The sequence below is a fragment of the Lepisosteus platostomus genome, chromosome 10, assembly GCF_059453375.1.
Source record: "Lepisosteus platostomus isolate fLepPlt1 chromosome 10, fLepPlt1.hap1, whole genome shotgun sequence".
Taxonomy (NCBI): domain Eukaryota; kingdom Metazoa; phylum Chordata; class Actinopteri; order Semionotiformes; family Lepisosteidae; genus Lepisosteus; species Lepisosteus platostomus.
This window is the reverse complement of record NC_142620.1, coordinates 20,896,965-20,919,633: the sequence shown is the minus strand read 5'-3', so window position 1 is coordinate 20,919,633 and position 22,669 is coordinate 20,896,965. Positions and strand designations below refer to the sequence as shown.

The window sequence follows — 22,669 nt, the reverse complement described above, 5'->3', positions numbered from 1 at the left end:
GGAACTCTTTTCAAGCTTGTGCTGCATTTTTAAGGAAGCAGTCGCTATGAAATGAATGAACATGAATTATCTCTCACTGTTTCACTGCACTTGGAGACTGAACCTTCTGAAAGAATTCCAATTCCATTTTTGTTTCCAGTATATCAAAGTTAACAGACATGGACAGCAGCTTCACCAGTGTTAGGGATCATTAAGGGGGTATAGATAAGTTTGACAGGTGAAATGGGCCTATGTATGTGTACGGCTATGTAAAAGCAGAATTAGAAGTCTGTTTAGACAGTTCTGCCTCCAAACATTATGAAAAGTTGAGAACTCATAATATTCATTCCTATAATTCACAACGACTACTTGCTCTTAAAACACAGCTTCAGGCAGGACTGCACACACTTGTTTTGGCTTCAGAGATTCTCATGTGTTATTATTTCGGACTAATTACAAACTGAAATAACAAAGATAAGCAGGCCTTTTATTGAAAGCATGTGTTGAATCTTGGTTTTCTGTCTACAATGGTCATCATACATATGTTTGGCAAGGAATGCTACAAATGTGTTACCAAAATATTTAGGTTTTAAAATATCTGTAAGCACGCTATATAGCCAGGAATGAGCTTTAAGAAGTCTGGAGCAAGAACATGACAAATTATTTCACTTGTCTAAGAGGATGGTAATAACCAGCTGTCCCTCAGATCAGGATCTGTAGGAGGAAAATGCAGAGGAATGCTTTCACAGATAAGTGAGGTAAATCCTTATAGTCTGTGATCCAGCAATTGGTACTCCCCAGGGAGAACAAATTCAAGAACAAAAAAGTAAATTTAGGAAAACATTCTTTTAAATGACAAGTTTGTATAATTCTGAAAAATCCAAGGGACTCTTGGAGGACTAAACATTTTTACTTTCATGCATACATATTTACGTTTACATTTCAGACTGCTGTCACAGACAATACAGACCTATGGCAGTACTTGTCAGGTGATGTTACTTAATTTGATTTACACTTTAAGTGCCACATTGAAAATTAATAAAGATGACTTCTAAATCAGCTACCGAAAACCTTGGAATTCAGTGCAAGCACCGTGATCTCTCAATATGTTTTGACATATTCACAAGGATAATGATAAAAAATAGGCGCCGGTGTCACAAGCAGCTAGGCCCTCTCAGGGAATCAGATAAGAAGCCACAATCTGGCTTCAGAGCCACACAGCCCCACTTCACAAAAAAAGGACAGTCCCACAGTGCCAAGAGACCAAACCTCCCATCCTCCTGGCAGAATTCAGAACCCTATCCAGGTTCCAAGAGAGTGAAGTCTCTTCAGTAACACATTCATTACAAGTGAAGCTTGTTACGCAAACAAATTTGTAGTTCTTTACTTGGCATGTCAAAGCCAGCCTGTTGAGTACTCACTTGCACTGAAGGAGGGAAGTGCAACTAATCTGTCTTTGCAAATCATTCAGATTAAATCTAATTTACATGAAAGCTACAGAAAAAAAAAGATATCCCACTTTCTATCTGCTATCTCAATGACTCGCTTTTATTTGACCTCAATGCAAAGCATGATGCCCTCCTATGTCTGATGACATGACTATAAAGTGATGAATCAATGATATTCATTAAGTATAATGATGTATAATGAATATTACCAATTGTTTTCTCAGTTTTATTTTCTCAAGTGCTCGTTTTGTCTGTGGCTTTTTGCACAGCGTGCCCATACAACAACAACCATTTTAGGGCTGTGGTGGGAGCCAGAACCTTATGTAGGGGTACACTCTGGATGGGACACCAGTCCATTGTAGGACACACACACTCAGATCAGGGCCAAACTCATAACAGAATCCAAGTATCCTACCAGCAGGTTTGGACTGTGGGAGGAAACACACACAAATACAGCCGCCACCTTTTAGGGGGGATTCTGATTCAGAGGTGTTCAGTCATAAACTCACAGATGGCAGCTTCACACCATTGGCTCTTCTGCCAACCACAGACAGTAAATGTCCGAACATGTGGTTCCTTTTGTACTGAGCAGGGTCATTATCACAACATATTATCACAAACAGATATACCTACACATACAGTATACAGTACATACTCAAACACATAAACATCACCACATAAACATATACTGTACACACACACCCATACAGATATACATACACATTTACATACACATACACATGTATACATACTGTACATACAAACAGGCAGACAACACCCATGGAATTGAACCCAGAAACCCAGCATTGTGAGGAGGTAGCACAGCTAACAACGGGGTCATCGTGTCTCTTCAAATAATTAAGATGCAGGTTATTTTTTTTGCCAGTGATGGATGGTTTGAAATTTGCTGTTGTGAATCAGTTGCAATAATCCTTGCATGTCATTTTGACAAAAGCAGTGAATGGAGTTTCTGTTTTACTTTAAAAAAGTGAACATATAACCAAAGTCAGGGCTGATGAGAAGTGAAATAAAACTTCACGGCACACTTGCAAGATGAATGCAACTTTCTTGAAGGGAGGGTGTAGATCTTGTACTCGTGCTTTAGATGAGTTTGAAAGTAAGTAAAAGGAAGGATGCAGTAAGTTGGAGCCCCAGGAAACATCATTTCACCCTGAAAGAAGATTTTATCGCTATCTACAGGAAGCTGTAGCTTGTTCTAATCTTTCACATCACTGCCTGCATGCATCTTCAGCAAATGACAACTTATAGACCATTCATTCATTAAACTTACAAAGTGTTTTCATTTTGGTTTGGAACTCACTACCAGTCCAGGGTTTTATTCCAATGAGCTGCTGAAATTATTTTCAAACGGTATATCTATTAAAGCTTTATAGAACATAGATTTATAGCTTTATCTATTAAAACCTCTTTACCCAAAGGGTTGTGAGAGTCTGGAAAACTGCTTCTTGAATAAATACCCAATACCCAAACTGGGTAGAGTCTTCAATAACTGCTACCCAACAGTGTTATTGAAGCTGATACCCTGGATTCCTCCTGGAAACAGCTGGATGAGATCTTTGGATCAATTAGCTACTATCAAACATGCTGATGGACCAAAAGACCTCTTCTCGTTTGTAACCTTTCTTATGTTCTTTTAAACATCTCTAGACTTTATGATAATACCATTCATACAGACTATCTAAAAAAAACATCTGGCCTAGCCTACATGTGTTGGGGATTTGGACTGTATACCAGCAGCCATATCACCCTGCAACTCACAACTGGCAACCCACTGAAGCTAAGCAGGTGTGAGCCTGGTCAGTACCTGGATGGGAGACCTCCTGGGAAAAACTAAGGTTGCTGCTGGAAGAGGTGTTAGTGGGGCCAGCAGGGGGCACTCACCCTGCGGTCCATGTGGGTCCTAATGCCCCAGTATAGTGACGGGGACACTATACTGTAAACAGGTCCTTCGGATGAGACGTAAAACCGAGGTCCTGACTCTGTGGTCATTAAAAATCCCAGGGCGCTTCTTGAAAAGAGTAGGGGTGTAACCCCGGTGTCCTGGCCAAATTTCCAATTGCCCCTTACCAATCATGGCTTCCTAATAATCCCCTTCTATGAATTGGCTACATTACTCGGCTCTCCTCCCCACTGATAGCTGATGTGTGGTGAGTGTTCTGGCGCACTATGGCTGCCGTCGCATCATCCAGGTGGATGCTGCACATTGGTGGTGGTGGAGGGGAGTCCCCATTACCTGTAAAGCGCTTTGAGTGGAGTGTCCAGAAAAGCGCTATATAAGTGTAAGCAATTATTATTATTATTGTATTTGGATTGTCATAGTTCCAGGATTAGGACCGGGCTGATAAATTAAGGGCACTGGTGTTTTGGCAAGATGTCTTCCCATCAGTTTTTTTCATGGAAGCAATGTGAAGTGACATTTTAATGTACCCGCCATTTTAATTTATAGCCCCATTTGTTGTGATTACCTTCTGAGTCAGATGGTGTTGACCTGAAGAAATGCAGGAACAGTAACAGTGGGTCCTCTAACATTCCTGGACCGCGCTGAGTCCCACCTCAGGGGCACGTCATTACACAGAGAACCTATTCCCTTCCCACACCAATGTTTTGCAGACACTTCAAAATAAAGATTTTTTTTCTGACACAATGACACTCCAGAAACCATTAAAAACATATGGAAGGTCGAAACTGGACATCAGATTACCAGAAGTGGTTTGGAAGGGCCCAATCCTGATCTGTCAATGCAAGGCATTAGCTGATTCAATTCAAAGTGGTCCAAATGCACCCATATTCCAAAGTGCAGTTATGTGATGTTGCCTTTCTATGAATATACATGTGCCATGAATATACAGAGGGTGAGGAATCACTAAAACACAATCTCTGGACATATCCTAGGGCAGGGGAGGGCAACCCTTGTTCTTGAATAGCAGTTCTGGCACCAGCTGTAAGCAAGGGAATTCTGACCCACTTCTGAAATTCAAAGTGCCACTACTTATTGTGTCTTTAAGACACAACTTCACAGTGGAATTATTTGACATTATGTACAGAGATGAGCGTTGCCATGTACTTTATTTACTCAAGCTTACAATGGCAAACTAGAGAGGACACACAGTGTCAGACACACAACTCTGTGCCCCTATTTTATAGGGAACCCCTATAAACTAGGTTATAATAAACCTTGTGAGGATGATGGTATACAATAGAGCTCAGGATATCTGTAGTGCATATATATTATCTGTACATTATCTTCTTTGGAAGACTTTGCAGACTTGATAAACAGCTGCTACCAACTGGTTTCACCGTGTTTCTGGCTTGTCATTTCAGCTAGCCATGCTTTAACCACGTTTTTGGTGCCGATCTCTTCATCACACATATATATTTATCCGTCTTATATCTGGCATAATTTATACACATGGCCAGCAGCCATATCACCCTGCAATTCACAGCTGGCTACCCACTGAAGCTCAGCAGGTGTGAGCAGGTGTGAGCCCGGTCAGTACCTGGATAGGAGACCTCCTGGGAAAAACTAAGGTTGCTGCAGGAAGAGGTGTTAATGGGGCTAGCAGGAGGCTATATACTGTAAAATGGCACCGTCCTTTGGATGAGACATAAAACCGAGGTCCTGAATCACTGTGGTCTTTAAAAATCCCAGGACGTTTCTCTAAAAGATTAGGTGTGTAACCCCGGCGTCCTGGCCAAATTTCCCATTGGCCTTTACCAATCATGCCCTTCTAATAATCCCCATCTATGAATTGGCTTCATTACTCTGTTCTCCTCCCCACTGTTAATTGGTTTGTAGTGAGTGTACTGGCACACTATGGCTGCCGTCGCATAATCCAGGTGGATTCTGCACATTGGTGGTGGTGGAGGGGAGTCCCCATTATCTGTAGAGGGCTTTGAGTGGAGTGTCCAGAAAAGCGCTATATAAGTGTAAGGAATTATTATTATTATAAACTGATGTGCTGCTGCAATGTGAACTGAAACAGCATGTACTGGCTCACCAGTCTTTTGACAACTGACAGCACCACTCCCCCATGAAACACAACAACCACAGCTAAGAAATCCTGTTTGACCACAACCACCAAGTACCACTCAAAACAGCTCATACCTGCTGTATTTGAAGGGTGCCAGAGATCTGTCACACGAGCAACGGGAGCATTAACTTTCAGTCTTGAGATAATTAGGAAAGCAAAATGAAAACGGTGCATTTTAGTATTATGAAGAATTTGATTGCCTAACATTATGTGAAATATTCAAGTCATGACAGGGTTCAGATTTAAATGCATCCAAATGTCTCAACAATGCCAATTAGGGTGCTTATAACACTGTTAAAGCCAGCGTTCTAGAAGTAACTAAAACTATAACACGAGGGCATTTATTTACCCTGCTTTTATGACAGGATGTTTCCTACGTTACCCTCATAAAAAAAGACATTACTCTCGGAAATACAACATGCAATCTAGGTTTTATTAGTTTTCCTCTGCCATGGAATAAATTACGCTACAAAAATTAGACCTCATTATACAATAAGTCATGGAATTCATATTAAAAGGGCTGCCAGATGAAAGCTTAATTATAAGGGTCTGCATTTCAGCTAGTATTAATACAACTTACAATTAAGGTTTGAGATATTTGTTACTGGGAACACCTTTATACTTCTTTTTAGAAATTTCCAGGCTTGTTCGCAGTGTCAAGTGTGCTGACTAAAAATCCTCAGAGGGATACAAAAGGTCAGCTAGCATGGTGGTGCAGTGGTTAGCACTGCTGCCTCACAGCACTGGGGCCCTGACTTCAATTCCTAGGGCGCTCTGTGTATGGAGTTTGTGTGTTCTCCCTATGTTCGTGTGGGATTCCTCCAGGTGCTCTGGTTTCCTTCCACAGTCCAAATAGTTACTGACAGGTTAACTGGCTTCTGGACAAATTGGCCCAGGTGTGAGTGTGTGAGTATTTGTTTGATTATGTCTTTGTATGGCATTCAATCCAGTGCATATCCTGCAGGTGCATGGAATCAGCAAAATGTGAAAGAGCTGGAGCGCCCTTAAGAGGAGGGATTATGATCGTGACACAGGATCTCTCTTTAGGGCCATAGCTCTCCCAGTCTACAAGATATTGCAGGGAACCACGGAACCAATGAGAATCCAAAAGCTTGTTGACTGTGTAAGCGGGGTGTCCGTTGATAATGCGGGGTACTCTTGGTGGAGATAGAGGGGATCGAGCAACATGAGTAACTAATTCCTGAACAGCTGCCGTTAGCTGACCCATGGTTTGGGAGTGTTGCTGGAGGATAGAAAAGGGATTGTTCTGACCTGCGGGGTTCATGTTGTAGGCTCGGTATTCTGTGACGGCGAGTTATTCCGAAACCTATGCGGGTCTCAAAGAGAGTCCAAATGGCTACGAGTCCGAGAGGGGCGAGGTCAAATACGGATAGAGAGAATAACAAGGCAAACAAAGAGGGGCGAGACGAAAGGGATGTCGAGAGGTCCGAGGCTAGAAGAGTCTTCGTAACGGTGGTCAAAGGTAGAGTACGATGCAAGGTTAGGAGGTGGATTGATTCCTAATACCGAGCGATGATTTGGTATGAGCAGGGGGTTTAAATAGTGAAGGAAGGGGTATGGAATGGAAATTGCATAATGAGAGTTCATTGACACCAGCTGCACCCGTAACACTTATGCCTGTTGCTTGCTGGGATAGGCCCCATGTCCCCCACAAACCTATATTGGATAAGGTTGTTAGAAAATGGATGGATAGATACAAAAGATTGAGACATTTCTAAATGAATGGCTCTTTTTATAAAATGTATAAAACCGATTGACAGGTGCAAGCCTGCCACAAAAGGAACAATTGCCATGTACAAGATATACACACAGTACATATACATGCTTCTAGAGTAAACCAGATTTACTCTATATACATGCTTTCAATTAAGCATGTGATGCTTTAGAGATTGGGTGTGTAGCACTTCTACTTCTAAAAGCTGTGCATGAATTTTTGGTCATAAGAAATGATGGGTTTTCTGTCCATCCATCTTCTGACTCCTTCACCCAGTTCAGAGGCAATGGATAGTGATTGCTATCCCAGCACACACGATGAGTTTTATGAATGATTAATGATTAGATGTCAATGTTTGCTTTGTGAAGTAAATGAAACAGATGGGTATTTGGGAACGAATATTTATAGTAATGGTAACACACCAAACATAACATGAGCAAGAATCACCAAAAGGACATCAATTATCTCTCAGTTCTCGGGACTTTCAGATAAAAAATGGTATGGATGTTGATGAGATGTTGATTGAAGGCTAATGCCCAGAAATCTGACAGTAATATCCTTTTGTTTGCAAATGATATGTATTCAAAAGAGGTCTGTGGTGTGGTAGAGCAAAAATATTGTCACTTCTTAACTACTTTGTAGTTTATTTGACATGGTTGGCTTAGCTTCATTGCCAAAGATTTCTTTCACACATTACAGACTCCAATCAGTGCCAAATACAGATCATAGATCTTGGCTTCCCTGCCTTTGTAATCCAAAACCTTAAGCAGAAAGTAGGAATTCAGCAGATTTACGTTGACATCTCTGGACAAGACTTGGCTCCTGTGCATAGATGGATGATTGCCAGTGACAAATAAGCAACTGCCTGGAAGAATTAGCCCTATTACTGCTGATATTCTCAGCATGTTCTGGTCAGACGTGACTGAGATGTGTGTACAGGATCTCACGGAATATAATGTAACAAAAAAAAGGCATCATTAGATTATTAGTGTTGTATATGAATCTTTCAACAATTGATAAAAAACAACAATACATTGTGCATGTAAATATACGTAGGACATTTCAGCCTACGCACAGGTTTAGCTAGCAAACCAACACATAGGTTTTGAGTCTGCTTTTGTTTTTAAAATTGACTTTGTGTCTTACAGTAGGCTAATTGCCGAAAAACTGACTTTAAAAAACTTAGTTTAGAACTGAATTTTTAAAAGTGGGGCGATCAGGGTTAGACAGAGAGTCACTTTTTGTTGTCACTAAATCCATGTAAGGATTTTAAGTGCTGAGTTAATCATGCCCCACTTCCCACAAGTTACAGTGCACATTATCACGATCACCCATTCATTTAATGCAGCATGAAGGTGCTCTTTGTTGAAAGTCTGCCTATACATACTGTATGTACGATCAAAAAATATTTCCTGTCAAGACAAAGTGTCAGAGCACACGAGGGCCCGTGTTTTTGTGATTAACAGCAAGTCCTCAGCGCGGGTTTGTCTCCCCAAGCCGATGGCGAATGGATAGACTGATCTCAGAGCACTCCATCGTGATGCCCCCAAGTGTGAGTCTACACTCCTTTCATCGCTTAAATCAGCTCTGGAACCCAAAGAAGGGAAACGCTGAGGAACACACGAGTGAAATGTGTTTTGAATTTAGTCTGCATTGTGCTTCATGCTCTGGAGATTGTCTTCTTTCACAGTTCTTGCCATTTCACATGCTTTTTTGAATAACGCATAAAAAAGGATATAAAGCACACAGATTAAAACCATGTCAGTGTTTCAAAAGAATCTGTATACTTCTTACACATTTTCCAGCATACAGAAATTCCTGGTGTTTACTTCTGACTTTAATCACATTTTCTCACACGGACACACATGGCAGCTTTACAGTGCTTTGGAACAAGACTGTTCAGTTCTGGCCTGAAAAGAGGTGTGTAAAATGTACATTGTCGAAACCTTTAACCTGAACACTGATGTGTAAGTCTCAATGGCAAGCCTCGTCATCAGAAGCTGTGCCATGAGCTCCTCTTTCCAATCAGATTTAAATCCAGATTCTGTCCTGGTAATCTGAACACGGAATGAGGTCAGGAGTTTATTATAGGAGTGATCTTGCTGTCTTACTTACTTAAAAATCCCGACTTCCTTTATTGTGAAATCCACAGGCTTAAAGCGTTCCGTCTTTAGTGGTGCCACTGTTAAAATGGGGAAATTCATTCCACTTCACTTATGAACATCTGTTTACACAGGATGATTCAGTCCTGGTTAGGATCCATGATATTTAATAAGATTCAGGTTCCTCTCTTGGCCCAAAAAAGTGTTTAGTGTTTTGAGTACAGAGCCATCTCTAAAAGGCAGGGCTATAAAAAATCCATAGACCTGTAAATATCTGTTCATAACCCATTGCGTGTTGTGTAGCATTGTGTGTTTATATAGTGGGTATTTAGTGCTAATACAAAAAATTAAGAACATACTTGCCAGAATTCCCAGATGTTTTAGGTGAAATCATTCATCTTTATTATTTGCTTACAGCAGGCTGGTGTCAGGGCCTGATTTTATTACCTGATAGAATAGCCTCTTTATTTTGTCATTTTAACACCTACAGGTTTACGGATTTTTGTACTGTCGTACTTGTTTATAGTTGTATATTTATGCTTGTTTTTGCAGCACTTCAATGATAAAAATCACAACTGACTGAGGAAAAGGTATGATCTGTTCTACAGGAAATCTACAGGAATTTGTTCAAGAGTGTATAAGTGGGTTATTCATACTTTTTTGTACTTCCAAACAACATGTCAAAACTGCATTGGAGACACCACCCAGGCACACAAACAACAATAATTGATTAGGACATGCTCAGTAAAAAGAAAGGTTCAATGCATGAATAGATTAAATGAAAAACAGACACTCACATGAAAGTTGCTACAGATTATGTAAAGTACTATTTAGTTGTTCCAGCTTTTCTCAATTTCCTTTTTATCTACTCCATGAATGTCCAAAAATAAAACATTAGTCAAGCAATTTAGTGAAAGAGGCTTTGGTGTGATATGTTGTGGCAAGGCACCCTTACTCTAAGGAAGTAAAAAAATCAAGAAGAAGTATAAATATATTTTTTAGGAAGTAAGAAGATTGAGAAGTGAAAAAAAATGTTTTTTTTTAATTAGTAGGATGCTGTGATTCACTAAAGTGAATGATTGAAGATGGAAATGCAATGCAAATACTTGTTGTGTTATGTCTGTGTTTGGTTTCACAGTTGACCGACTACAGAAAACAAGGCATGTCTTTTTCAGGTCTGACTATTCCATATATAATTTATATCAAAGTAATTTCTATTCTTCCCTGTACTAGATAAACAAATCTGTTTTGCCCGAGGGCATGTGAAATTTCTCTTCATTCTCATATTGTTTTTGAATTCAGACATTATGTTGCCTTGTAGCAACAAACATAAGGCTCTCATGGAGCAATTATCCTCATATTTATTAAGAAAGTCAAGGGGACAAACAAACAATTTCTGCCTTTCATGTATGTCTTGGAAAATTATTTTAATACAGAGCTATTCCATGGTTGAATAGATTAGCAAAGATATCTTAAACATTTCAAATTCTTGTCATTTTGCTTAATGATCTGTAGCTTTTAGGCAGCTTTTTTAACCTGCCTTCAAAAGGATTTGATGCATTTGTGCTATTGTTTTTAATTGTGCAAAACATCAAGTAGATTTAAAGATAGATGGAAGAAAATTACACATTTAATCTAATACAGAGAAGTTAATAGTAAGCACAATGCTTTAGACAAAGCTAAAAAAATGTTGTTTGATTCAAACAAACAAACTCTTCAGAGACGGACTTCTCTGAAAATAAAAACATTTTGTATGTTTGACAAAGGAGCTCCTGGGACACTGCTCAAGTCTGGATCCATATGAGACAGGAACTAGGCCCCAAGCACAGCTTGCTGGACATTGACTGACTTATTCATTGAAGGATCTGCCATGTGCTGTCAAGATATCTAACTGCAGATTCAGAAGGACTTTTTACTGGCAGGTCTAACTGACAACATAATATTGACAACTGTAATTGGTGTTGCTAATTACTGTCAACAGCACACTGGAAAACTGGCAGTTATTTTAAACAATTGTAAGAAGACATATGTAGAAAAGTCTATGTTAAAAGTATATGTGTTCCAGCTATTTCTGCAGTAAAGGAATAATTATGGAAAGAATATCAGCATATTCAACCTATAAAGAGACTGCACCCCAGAAACACTCAGCATTTCCTTCAGACAATTTCCTATAAAATATTCCCAAATTCCTCCTACACTTATTTGTAATGGTCTGCATTCTACACATCTTACATGCCTTAAAGCCCCCTTTGAACAGAAGAAAGAAGGTACATTTTAAAGTTTTCTTTTGTAACCACACTTTAGTTTCAGTGATTATAAAAACAGTGTCAGTGGCTTCAGTTTTAGTGATTATAAAACCAGCGTCAGTGGCTGAACGTACACAGGCATGTAGAAGAATTGCAGTGGTGCAATTCTAGCTATGTGAAAACCACAGCACAAGCTCTTAATCAGCCACATGCAGACAGTTTTTATTGACAATAGGAGATCCCAAGGACTGCTAGAGAGATCTTGAGAAGAAACGCTTCTACCTCCAACCGAACACAGATTGAGGTCTAATACACAGATCTATTAAGTCAAAAAATGTCAGTTATTGTACATATATTTTGCTTTTAAACTTAATGTCACTCATCTCTCAAATAAAGTTTGAGGAAAATGTTAAATTGTTATTCCTGATAGTTGAATATTAGTAAAATAACTTACAGATGGTCTGTGTGCAAAAATAGCACTGCAATCATCACTAATAGGGGAAACTATAATCTGGCTCAGTGCTTTGGGCTTCTGAAGACAGATCCAACTTTCCTAATGTGTAATTATTAAATGGTTTCTGTTTCATAAGAAATCTGCACCCAGACTTTCTGAAGCATTGTTAAGGACACAAAGACTACCATCTTGTGTTAGAAACTGGAATGTTAAAATGCAACAGGGATGCAATGAGTTTAAGTCCAATAGCAAAGTGATTTGGGATGCTCAAATATCATCAAATTCAATAACACTGGAAAGAATGGAGCCTCTAATCATCATGTGAACTTAGCCATCCTTTCATTAAATTACACCCCATTTCAAAGCCTCCTTCTCAGTCAGACTCCAGTCAGTGACCTAATTCCAAGATGGAGTTACAGTGTTGTAACAGACTTCAGAGTTCATATGTTATATTAGTGGCTCAAATTTCAACCTTACAACAAAGAGGCTAGTTGCATGGCAGTCTTTGACTGGACATGAGTTCCCTTTGTGGCACAGTGGTGTATTGGTTAACATTGGTGCCTCCCAGCACTTAAAGATTAAAGTTGTTGACAACACGAAAGAGTTTTACACTACTGGACAGAAGTCTTAGACATCGTGTACTCTATTAAGAAGCTAGGATACCATGATGGCACAGTTGCAGTAGTTAACATTGCTGGGTTTCCTGGGTTCAATTCCAGACCTGGGGATTTTTATTGTTCATGGAAGTATTTTTTCTGAACTAGTTACGATTGTCAACCTGTATGGTCTCAATGAAGATAATTCACAATTTTTTAATTCTATTTTAGTGAATTGGATTCCATCCATAAGGATGCCATCCTTATAATGGATGATGACTTCGACCTGGTCATTAAAGATTTAATAGATACATCCTCAGTTCCACCTAATTTTAACCACCTTCTGCTAGCTCCACACTTAATAATTATATGAATGAGCTTGGTTTGGTGCTACATGGCAACTTAAAAACCCTCTAGCTAGGGTAAATACCTTTCTTTAAATGTTCACAACTCATCGAATTAATTATTTCTCCGTTAACAGATCAGCTGTACCATCCATTCAATTACCATTTCAGATCATGCTGCAGTAAGATTTGTTTTTAATATAAGTTCTTCCAGTAATAAATCACCATGGTGCTCATTACTTAAAGATAATTATTTTTGTTCCTTTAATCAAAGAGAGTGGCAAATAATGAAAAGCTGATCAACATATTTGTATTCTCTCGAATTGACTACTGCAATGCTCTACTCCCTGGGGTATCTAAATCTACTCTGAACAAGCTGCAGTATGTCCAAAATTCAGCAGCCAGAACCCTGACCAGGTCTAGTGCAAGTGTTCACATTACTCCTATCCTGGAGTCCTTGCACTGGCTTCCGGTCAAATTCCGCGTAGACTTTAAAATCCTCATGCTCACCTATAAGGCTTTACATGGCTTGGCACCTCAATACCTGTCTGAACTTTTATCGCCCTACTCCCCACCTCGCAACCTCCGCTCTTCAAAGTCTGCCCTCCTTACTGTCCCCCAAGCCCGTCTACATTGTATGGGCGACAGGGCCTTCTCCTGCTATGCCCCCAAGCTCTGGAACTCTTTGCCCAAGGATATTAGAGAGTCACCTTCTCTAAACTCCTTCAAATCCAGACTCAAAACCTTCTTCTTCAGAAAAGCCTTTACTTAACTGGTTCCATTCTTCACCCCTCTGCTCTTCTTAATACCACCTTCCACGGTCTCCTCTATTGTTATTGTTGTATTGTTGTAATTATAATTGTGTCCTATCTTGTGAAATCTTCTTATTTATTGTTGTAGTCTTCTTACTTATTGTTATTGTCATCCTGTAAAGCGCTTTGAGAAGCCACCTTTAAAGGCGCTATATAAAATAAAGTTTATGATTATTATTATTAAGATGCTAATGAGTCTGATGATTGTTCACCTTCACTACCAGCAAAGCAGTGTTACATGGTAAAAATATCTCAAATGCTTCTTTTAATAAAAGGAAAAAAAGAAAAATACCTTAATCTAGAACAATTACAGACCTGGGGAGCTATCTGTGTGGAGTTTGTATGTTTTCCCTGTAACTGGGTGGTTTCCACTGAGTACTACGGTTTCCTCCCAAAGTCCAAAGACATACTGGCAGGTTAATTGGCTTCTGGGAAAACTAGCCTCAATGTAATAATAATAATAATAATAATAATAATAATTCTTTACACTTATATAGCACTTTTCTGGACACTCCACTTAAAGTGTTTTAAAGGTAATGGGGACTCCCCTCCACCACCACCAAAGTGCAGCCCCCACCTGGATGATGCGCAGCAGCCATAGTGCGCCAGAACGCTCACCATACATCAGCTATCAGTGGGGAGGAGAACAGAGTAATGAAACCAATTCAGAGGTGGGGATTATTAGGAGGCCATGATTGGTAAGGGCCAATGGGAAATTTGGCCACAACACCAGGGCAACACCCCTACTCTTTTCAAGAAAATCCTGGGATTTTTAATGATCACAGAGAGTCAGAACCTAGGTTTTATGTCTCATCCGAAGGATGGTGCCTTTTTACAGTACACTGTCCCCGTCACTATACTTGGGCATCAGGACCCGCATAGATCGTAGGGTGAGCGCCCCCTGCTGGCCTCAATGATGTAGGTGCATTTGTGTTTGTGTGTGCCCTTAGATGGATAAATTGTACTGGCGTCTCGTCAGCTCTGGCTCCCCCTCAGTCCTGTATGGATGTGGTCCTCCATGAACATGTGGGGTGCCTTGACCCCTCCCTGCAAAACCATCCCAGCTGATGCACATCCTGGGATTCACTAATGAACATTCTAATCAAGGGATGGGCTACATTCTCGCAGCCTAGATCTGTGTCTCCTACTCCCCCAAATGCACAGACACCCCGCTGCTTTGCATTAGACAAAAGGGCAGCACCACAAAGGATCTACAGTGTGCTATTTACATCATAGCTCCAGTGCACAAACAGGTGGTCCCAACATAGCAACGAGAAACAGAAAACTCTCTCGACTTCAATGACTGGTATTCGGTGAAGCTGTTGTTCTTTTGTTTTTCAAAACAAATTTGACCGCAGTGTGGCATTTTAAACATCTAGACCTTTATTAAAAAAGAGCAGCTAAAGATTTTAAAGAGGCATTCCAGTAGAATAACTCAGACCATGATGCTCAAGTACACAAGCTTGTGGTGGTCTGTCAAGCGTGACTAAATAGAGTAATAAAGAAAGCACTTACCCGGCACTATAAAGCACTGCTATAAGCCCCCAAATTTTTTGGCTTAGCTGTCCACAGTACCACAGTAGATATGCTGAACCCCAATTCTATAGAATAATGTCACGTTAGAGTGGTTCTGTGGTGAGGTGAGGTAATAAAGACCACCTACCCATGAAATATGTTTTGACCAGTCTTAAAGGAGTGTGCATTAAACGCTTATTAAACTATTCTATTTGGCCTGGCCTGGCATCAAGGGTTAGAACAGGAAGCTGCCAAGTGCTTTGGCTTTGTGCTCAGTCTGTGGTCTCAGGCTGGCTTTCCAAGTGCCTACATGTTCAAGCCAAAAGGCTCCCCACACTTTTTCTGAAACGCTCCTTCTCTATTAATCCGAGGTTTCTACTGACCTATGTGCGGAATATTTGGGAGATGAATTGAGCCTTAGCAAAAGAAACAGCCTGGGGCCAGTTTAGTGGTTAATTAATGTGATTCACTGTTTTGGATGGTTGAAACCAAAAAGACTCCGCTATTTCCCAGGCCTTTCCTTCCCATTTTTGGTCAAATTATCACCTCCATGTTTGTAACAGGAGGCCGCAGATGGCTGTCTGCTTGTTTGATTTATGCAACAGGAAAGAATTTCCCACATACCACCATACAGTAATTCCAGCAGCCAGATATACCAAAAACACAGACCTTTTGTGATGGAGAGAAAAGTCACAAACTTAACCATGAACCAAAGTTGGAATCTGAAGAGCCTTATCCTATCTGGGACACAAGTTTCTGGTCACTCCTTTGATATTTGTCTCACAGCAGGTGTGTCAAACACATACAGAAAGGCAGGGATACCAATCACACGAACAGCAGTAGAAAACATTGAAAACCGGAGATCTTACATTTTTATATTATGCTGCGCAGAATCTCCTTAGATACAGACATCACATTGTTTTTTCTTGTCTTGTTCTATGTCTGCTTCACCTTTCTTAACATTCAGTTCTCAAATGCATTGCTCAGTTCACAGAGACAATTTTTACTTCTCCTTGTGAAATTCAACAATCCTTCCTCACATGTAACCCTGGTCATTTAAACCTTTGTGCTAATTTGCAACACTGCACCAAGTTCTAATAACTTTATTAAGGTGATTAATGGGTACCTACTGCATTATAATAGTGCTTTTTCTCAAATAATCGGATTTGAAGAGAAGAGGCCTTGTTTGATTTGGCAAATCTCTTGTCTTGGACTCCTTAACAAGAAAGGCAACTGAGTGCGTTTCAGTGAGTAGCATTTCTCTGAAGTTGTAATGAGTAGGGGATGTTACAAAGAAAATAAGCTTTTCTTATGAAAGTATTCAAAGAAAAATACCAACATAATTATTCCTGCCTGAATTCAACATTAATGGATTTGAACACAGGCTACTCCACACAACTTAATTTATTATAGAGTTTGCTTCTTGTGGGAATGTGAGTGCAATTACATTCTCCGGTTCAAACTCTTTGAATACAGGACAGTCACGCCCCACAAGAGGAATCTGCCAAAGAGCAGCTTTGTGTGTGTGTGTGGCCTGGTAGAGTGAAAGAGAGGTGTGGCAGATGGGTGTACAGCAATAATTGCAAAGAGCTGATTATCTGTGTACATGGGGTCTTCAAAACTCTTTTTTTCTTTTCCAGCGGCCATATCACCTTTCAACCCACAACCTGCAGCTCACTGAAGCTCAGCAGGTGTGAGCCTGGCCAATAACTGGATGGGAGACCTCCTGGGAAAGCTAAGGTTGCTGCTGGAAGAGGAGGTGTTAGTGGGCTAGTAGGGGTGAGCTCATCCTGTGGTCTGTGTGGGTCCTAATGCCCTAGTATAGTGACAGGGACACTATACTGTAAAATGACACTGTCCTTTGGATGAGACGTAAAAATGAGACATTAAAAATCCCAGGGTGTTATCCTGACGTCCTAGCCAAATTTCCCATTGGCCTTTACCAAGTATGCCCTCCTAATATTCCCCACCTCTGAAATAGCTTCATCATTGTGTTCTCCTCTCCTCTGATAGCAGGTGTGTGGTGAGTGTACTGGCGCACTATGGCAGGTGGGGGCTGCACATTGGTGGTGGTGTAGAGTAGTCCCCATTAGCTGTAAAGCGCTTTGAGTGGAGTGTCCAGAAAATTTATATTTAAATGTAAGAAATTATATTATTATTATTATTATTATTATTATTATTATTATTATTATTATTATTATATTTCGGTGGACTTCCACCTAGTAACCCATTTAAAAAATTAGCCTGAGGTCTACAGTCCATAGAGTGTAGGCAAATTAATTCAGCAGCTAAACCAACACTGTGTTCCACTTTGGTCAACACATTTTGCATTACAAACCAGGCCACAGGATCAAGGGAGTGGCTGCTGCTAACAGTACTGGCTTAGTGTAGAAGTTGCTGTCAGGAATTATGGAATAAGGAGAAGAACATGTCCCCTCTGCTTTCACAGCAGCCCTGTTGGAAAGGCAGTTCCACCCTCGTGGAATTGCAAATGGGACAGATATTCTGGAGAGTTTTGGTTCTCCATTAGGACAATTTTAGAGGCTTAAGGGGAAAAAGAATGACTTGTCTATGAAGCTGCTAGCAAACATTGAACAGCCTAATGAACAAATAGCCCCCCCTTGTGTTTGACAATGAAGCTGGAAGCGAGCTGCACTGTATAGTACTGCAAGGTTTACCATAATTCCTTGGACCATCATTCTTAGATTCTCCTGGGATTGATGCAACAGTAACCTGGGGATGTTCCCTCTTGGAAACCCATTGCCTTTTGGTCAGAAACCAGTAATCACTTTTTTCTGGACTAAACAGACGTCATTAGCTGTTTGTGACCTTCCTTCAACATCAATGCTCTTCTTCCACCCTGCCTTTGTCTGATCACTGCAGATTTGATTGGCCAACTCTGTAAACCATACCAGGTTTTTGCACAATATCTTGTGGAGACAGCTGCAGCTTTCTATTAAGAAGAATTTTGTTGTTCTGCCAGCTTCACACCATTTCTGAGTTGCTTATCTGACTTTATTTGACATGACGTTTTAACAGAGCTGTATGTTTCTGTTGAGCTGTGTAACATGATCTGGATAAGCTCTGTTTTAAATGGAATAAGATGGTGTAGAATAAGAGCAAGAACTGTAGAAAATTTTCAGAGTTTTAAAAACTGTCTTTTCTATTTTTCTGACTGCAGTAGAGACGACAAGACACTGTACTAACTGAAACTGAATATCAAAACTCTATGAAATACACACACCAGGAACATTGAAATATTTGTATTTTAATGGTAATAATACTCTATATAGAAGTAGCTAAGTGTAGAGTTCTAAGAGTATTGGCACCCTTGATAAAGATGAGCAAAAACGTCTGTATAAAATAAACAACATAGGTAATGAGCTATATTTTATGCTAAAAGTATGCAGAGAAAAAACATATTACTGTATTCTGCCATTGCTCAGAGAAAAAGGTTTTTGTTAACAAGTATTAATTTTATTTCTCAAAAATGTGTCAATAACATCCCTAAAGATTATTCTAAATATAATCAAACAAAATTAAATATACATTAACAGTCTAATTTTATGTTCAACTCAGTCTAAAGGAACTGCATTGGGGCCGATCATGGCTTCCTGTTTCACTGGGGTATGCAAATGAGGTAAGACACACAAAAAAATCCCTTTGACATCCATCAACATGGGGAAGGCCAAAGAACTCGCAAACGAAACGTGACGTACTGTATTGTTGTCGACCTTCATAAATCAGGAAATGGGTACAAAAAAATAAAACCTAGGTATATTAATTAAACCACTAGTTTGAGACCACTGGAGGAGTGGTAAATTTGCCTGGTTTATCTATAGAGAAAAACCAAGGACCACAGCTGGAGAATGAGAGAAATTGCTAAGTCACCAGGTCTCCAAATCTACAATTAGAGGCGAACCGCCATACCAATAGGGTTTTTGGCAGGGCTGCCAGAAGAAAAAATACTGAGAGTAACCAACAAATGTAAGCGCCTGGAGCTTGCCAAATGATATTGGAACAAGATGCTATCATCAGATGAGAGAAAAATAGAGCTGTTTGGCCACACACACCACTGCATATGCAGAAAAGAACATCATATCAATTCAATTCAAAATACTTCATTCATCCCTGGGGGGGGGGGGCAGTTTAAGGACAATTGAATAGCTACTGTTAAAAATGGTGCTGGATCTTTGTATGTTTGGGGCTGTTTTGTTTCCGCTGGTCTTTGGCTTCCGGCAAGACAGTGGTCCCAAGCAAACATCACAATCCACAAAGAAATGGTTAATTGACCACAAAATCAATAGTTTGCAATGGCCATGTCAGTCTCCAGACTTGAACCCCATTGAAAGCCTGTAGTCTGAATTGAAGGGGGCAGTCCATACATACACTGAAGGATATCAAGGTCCTGGAAAAATAATTTTATGGAGGATTTATAAGATTCAGAAAATAATTGGATAATTTGTCAAATGATCAATTCTGGTTTATTCCATTAAATAAAAATTCCAAATTTTGTAAAACTACAGTATAATTCATTACCTGTATTGTTTATTTTATACAGATTTTTTTTTTGATTACCTATTACTTGGCGAGCTCACAGAACAAAGGCTGTATTCTATGACAGAAATTAGAGGAATACTGTTCTTTGTGCTGAGTGTTTAAGCCCTGCCTGACAAGTGATAATTCTTGGTGGGAATCTAGATTTTAATCAAGCAGTTAGACCAAGTAACCTGGCTATTTCCACCCACTGACAGATTTAAAAAAACTACTGACTCAACAGTACATTGTGAATGATTCCTAGTGAAATACTGCCACCCTATGGTAAATTTTCCATTATGTTTAGATGTTCCTACAATTCTTACTAAGGATAAGCATTATGTTAAAGGATTAGACATCTTAGTTTACCTTGGAACCATTATTTTAATGTAAACTAACTAGAATATGTTTCCACAGTTCCCAAATGATGATATTGTAAAAACAAAATGCAAGGAAACGTTTGTCTTCAAAGATATGCCAAAAGACAATGTGTTCTGAAAGTCTTGATATAAATGGTTTCAGGCCAATTATAATGCAAGAAAAATTCGGTGTTGCCTTTTAACATTATTTTTTACATTACTTTATTTTTCAGTGATACAATGATGAATGCAACAAACACTACACTAACATCACATTATTAGCACTGAAGGTATTTTTTACTATAACTTGTGTGTGACCTTTCTTACTGTACTTATCTGTAGATATTTTAAATAGTAAACTGCCAGCTCTAAGAAAATGCCTTTTCTTTGTTTTAATGCTTTTGAATAGTTTTACTGAATTAAATTAGACCCACAACAATAAGGACTAATATTTTATCTGTTCTGAAGAGTTTTACAACTCCACATACTGTACTCTGCATATCAAGGTACAGATTATGTGTGTTACTATAATTTCAAACTACTTCCAGTTGTGGCAATTTTATGTTATGTGAATATATAACTGAAACATTTTTTGCATGATATTCAACTGTGTCCTTTCCCAAACACTGTAGTTGGCACCCAGTGCTTTCAGACTCCACCTTCAGTCAAATTAACTCTGGTCTTTTTCACATTACCTCCTCTGACCTGGACTGGCCTCCCGATGATTGATATCTTTGAAGAAGAAGGGAACATCCGATTCCCAGGGGGAATTTTCAGAATGAAGGCCTCTTGGTTTTCAGTGACAGTCAGTGAGAGACATGTTGCTCCATCAGTTGACAGGCTTTCTCCTGACAGGTGTTGTGGAACTGCTAGCATGTCATATGACCGATGACTGTGATATATGTAACGTCTGCAAAAACCGGTCCTAAACATCTGCTTTTCCACAGCTCATCCAGGAGCTGGGCATTGGTTCTCTAAATGGAATGGCACCAGAACCCTCAAGCACAGCGCCATCCCCACACCAGAGGCGTTGGTTATTGCTGTTTAGCCTGCCATGCTGCTAATGGTTGACTTTCTGACGTCTTGTGAAAACAACTTGTCACACCACCCTATACTTTGAACCTGGATGTGGCAATGTTTCAATGCCTGTAATTTTTTTCTGAGTGAATTAAATTCCCTTTCTTTTTTCAATTATTGCATTTTGTCATAATAAAACGCCCCTTATATTTTAAGGTCAACTAAATGCCAATAAACATTTCAAGACAACAGATGAGGAGAGTATTTGTTTTTTTATGAAGAAACTAATCAATAACCTCCAGCAGGAGGTTAAGAGAGTAGGACACTAATGAGTTATTCCAGTGACTTGCTGAAGGGCTGTCCTGCAGAGATCCTCAGTGGTTGTATTAAGGCTCGGGTGTCTCAGTGCAAGAAGACTTTCAGTTTTAACTACACAGTAGGAGATTTGAAATTCATGACCCAAAAAGCCAATTTCATTATAACACAGCACGTGTAGGCAGTTAAGAAATCCTTCCCGCTGTGGATGGGCAAGGCAGAAACAAACAAATATGGGCAGTATCACACCAGAATGATTCAGCACCATTTAGCTCGCCTCCAGGAGAGTCAGGTACAAAAGGGCATTTGATGCTGCTCCAACATGTACATGATACTTAATCACATAACACAACAGTGGCTTTTGCCTCATCTACAAAGCACTAGATGGCGAGCCAAACAGGTCTTGAACCATATAAACAAGAACATCTCTGACTAAAAATACTAAACCAGGTGGGTAGCTGCATCAGCATGCGTAGTCTGCAAAGGAACAATAGGTTTATTCCATGCTGAAAAGAGAAGCCTTCTTCAAGTGTGACCTGTTGAAATACTCCCGTGACCACAGAAACTACAGCAACTGACCGAGAGAGGGGCTGCAGCCGCCGGGAGCTGCTGGGCGAGTCTGTACAGCAGCACGTTTCCCCACTGCAGACCACGCAAAGAACATCCAAACCATATTCATGGCAGATGGCAGAATATACACCTGAAGAAGGCTTCACAGCCAAAATGTTGTTTTCTCTCTTCTCTTTTCAGCATGGAACAAACCTATTTCTTGTTCCTTTAAAAATACTAATGCTATGGACAATTTCCAAGCACAAAATCTACCATACGCAAACATAATTTCATCAATTTCCCTTCGGGATCAATAAAGTCTTATTTATCTATCCAGTGTGATTGGAAACCAAGGGGGAAGGTGGCCTTCTTTGTTCGAATGAGCAATTTGCCTCACAAAACTGAAACATTCACCTTGTTCGAAGTAGTACAATGTTCTCCAGAACTCTGTCCCCGTTTCAAAGATGACTGCCCCATATCACAGTGCTCTTCCCCGATTACCTTCAATCTTGAGAAAAGAAATCACCCGTCTAGCTGCGTGGACATCATGCATGGCCTGATGCAGACAGCCATGCAGCACCAGGACATACAAACCATGTGGAAATACTGG

The 22,669-nt window shown here is 39.8% G+C and overlaps 1 long non-coding RNA gene across 1 annotated transcript in view; it reads left to right on the top strand.

Annotated features, from left to right (window-relative positions):
- The first annotated feature begins 3,639 nt into the window (after positions 1 to 3,639).
- The window catches only part of LOC148653566 (uncharacterized), a 154,290-nt gene continuing 135,260 nt past the window's right edge, over positions 3,640 to 22,669 (top strand). The window contains exon 1 of the long non-coding RNA XR_015941702.1: positions 3,640 to 3,727. This is a non-coding gene — a long non-coding RNA (uncharacterized LOC148653566). The remainder of the gene's footprint in view (positions 3,728 to 22,669) is intronic.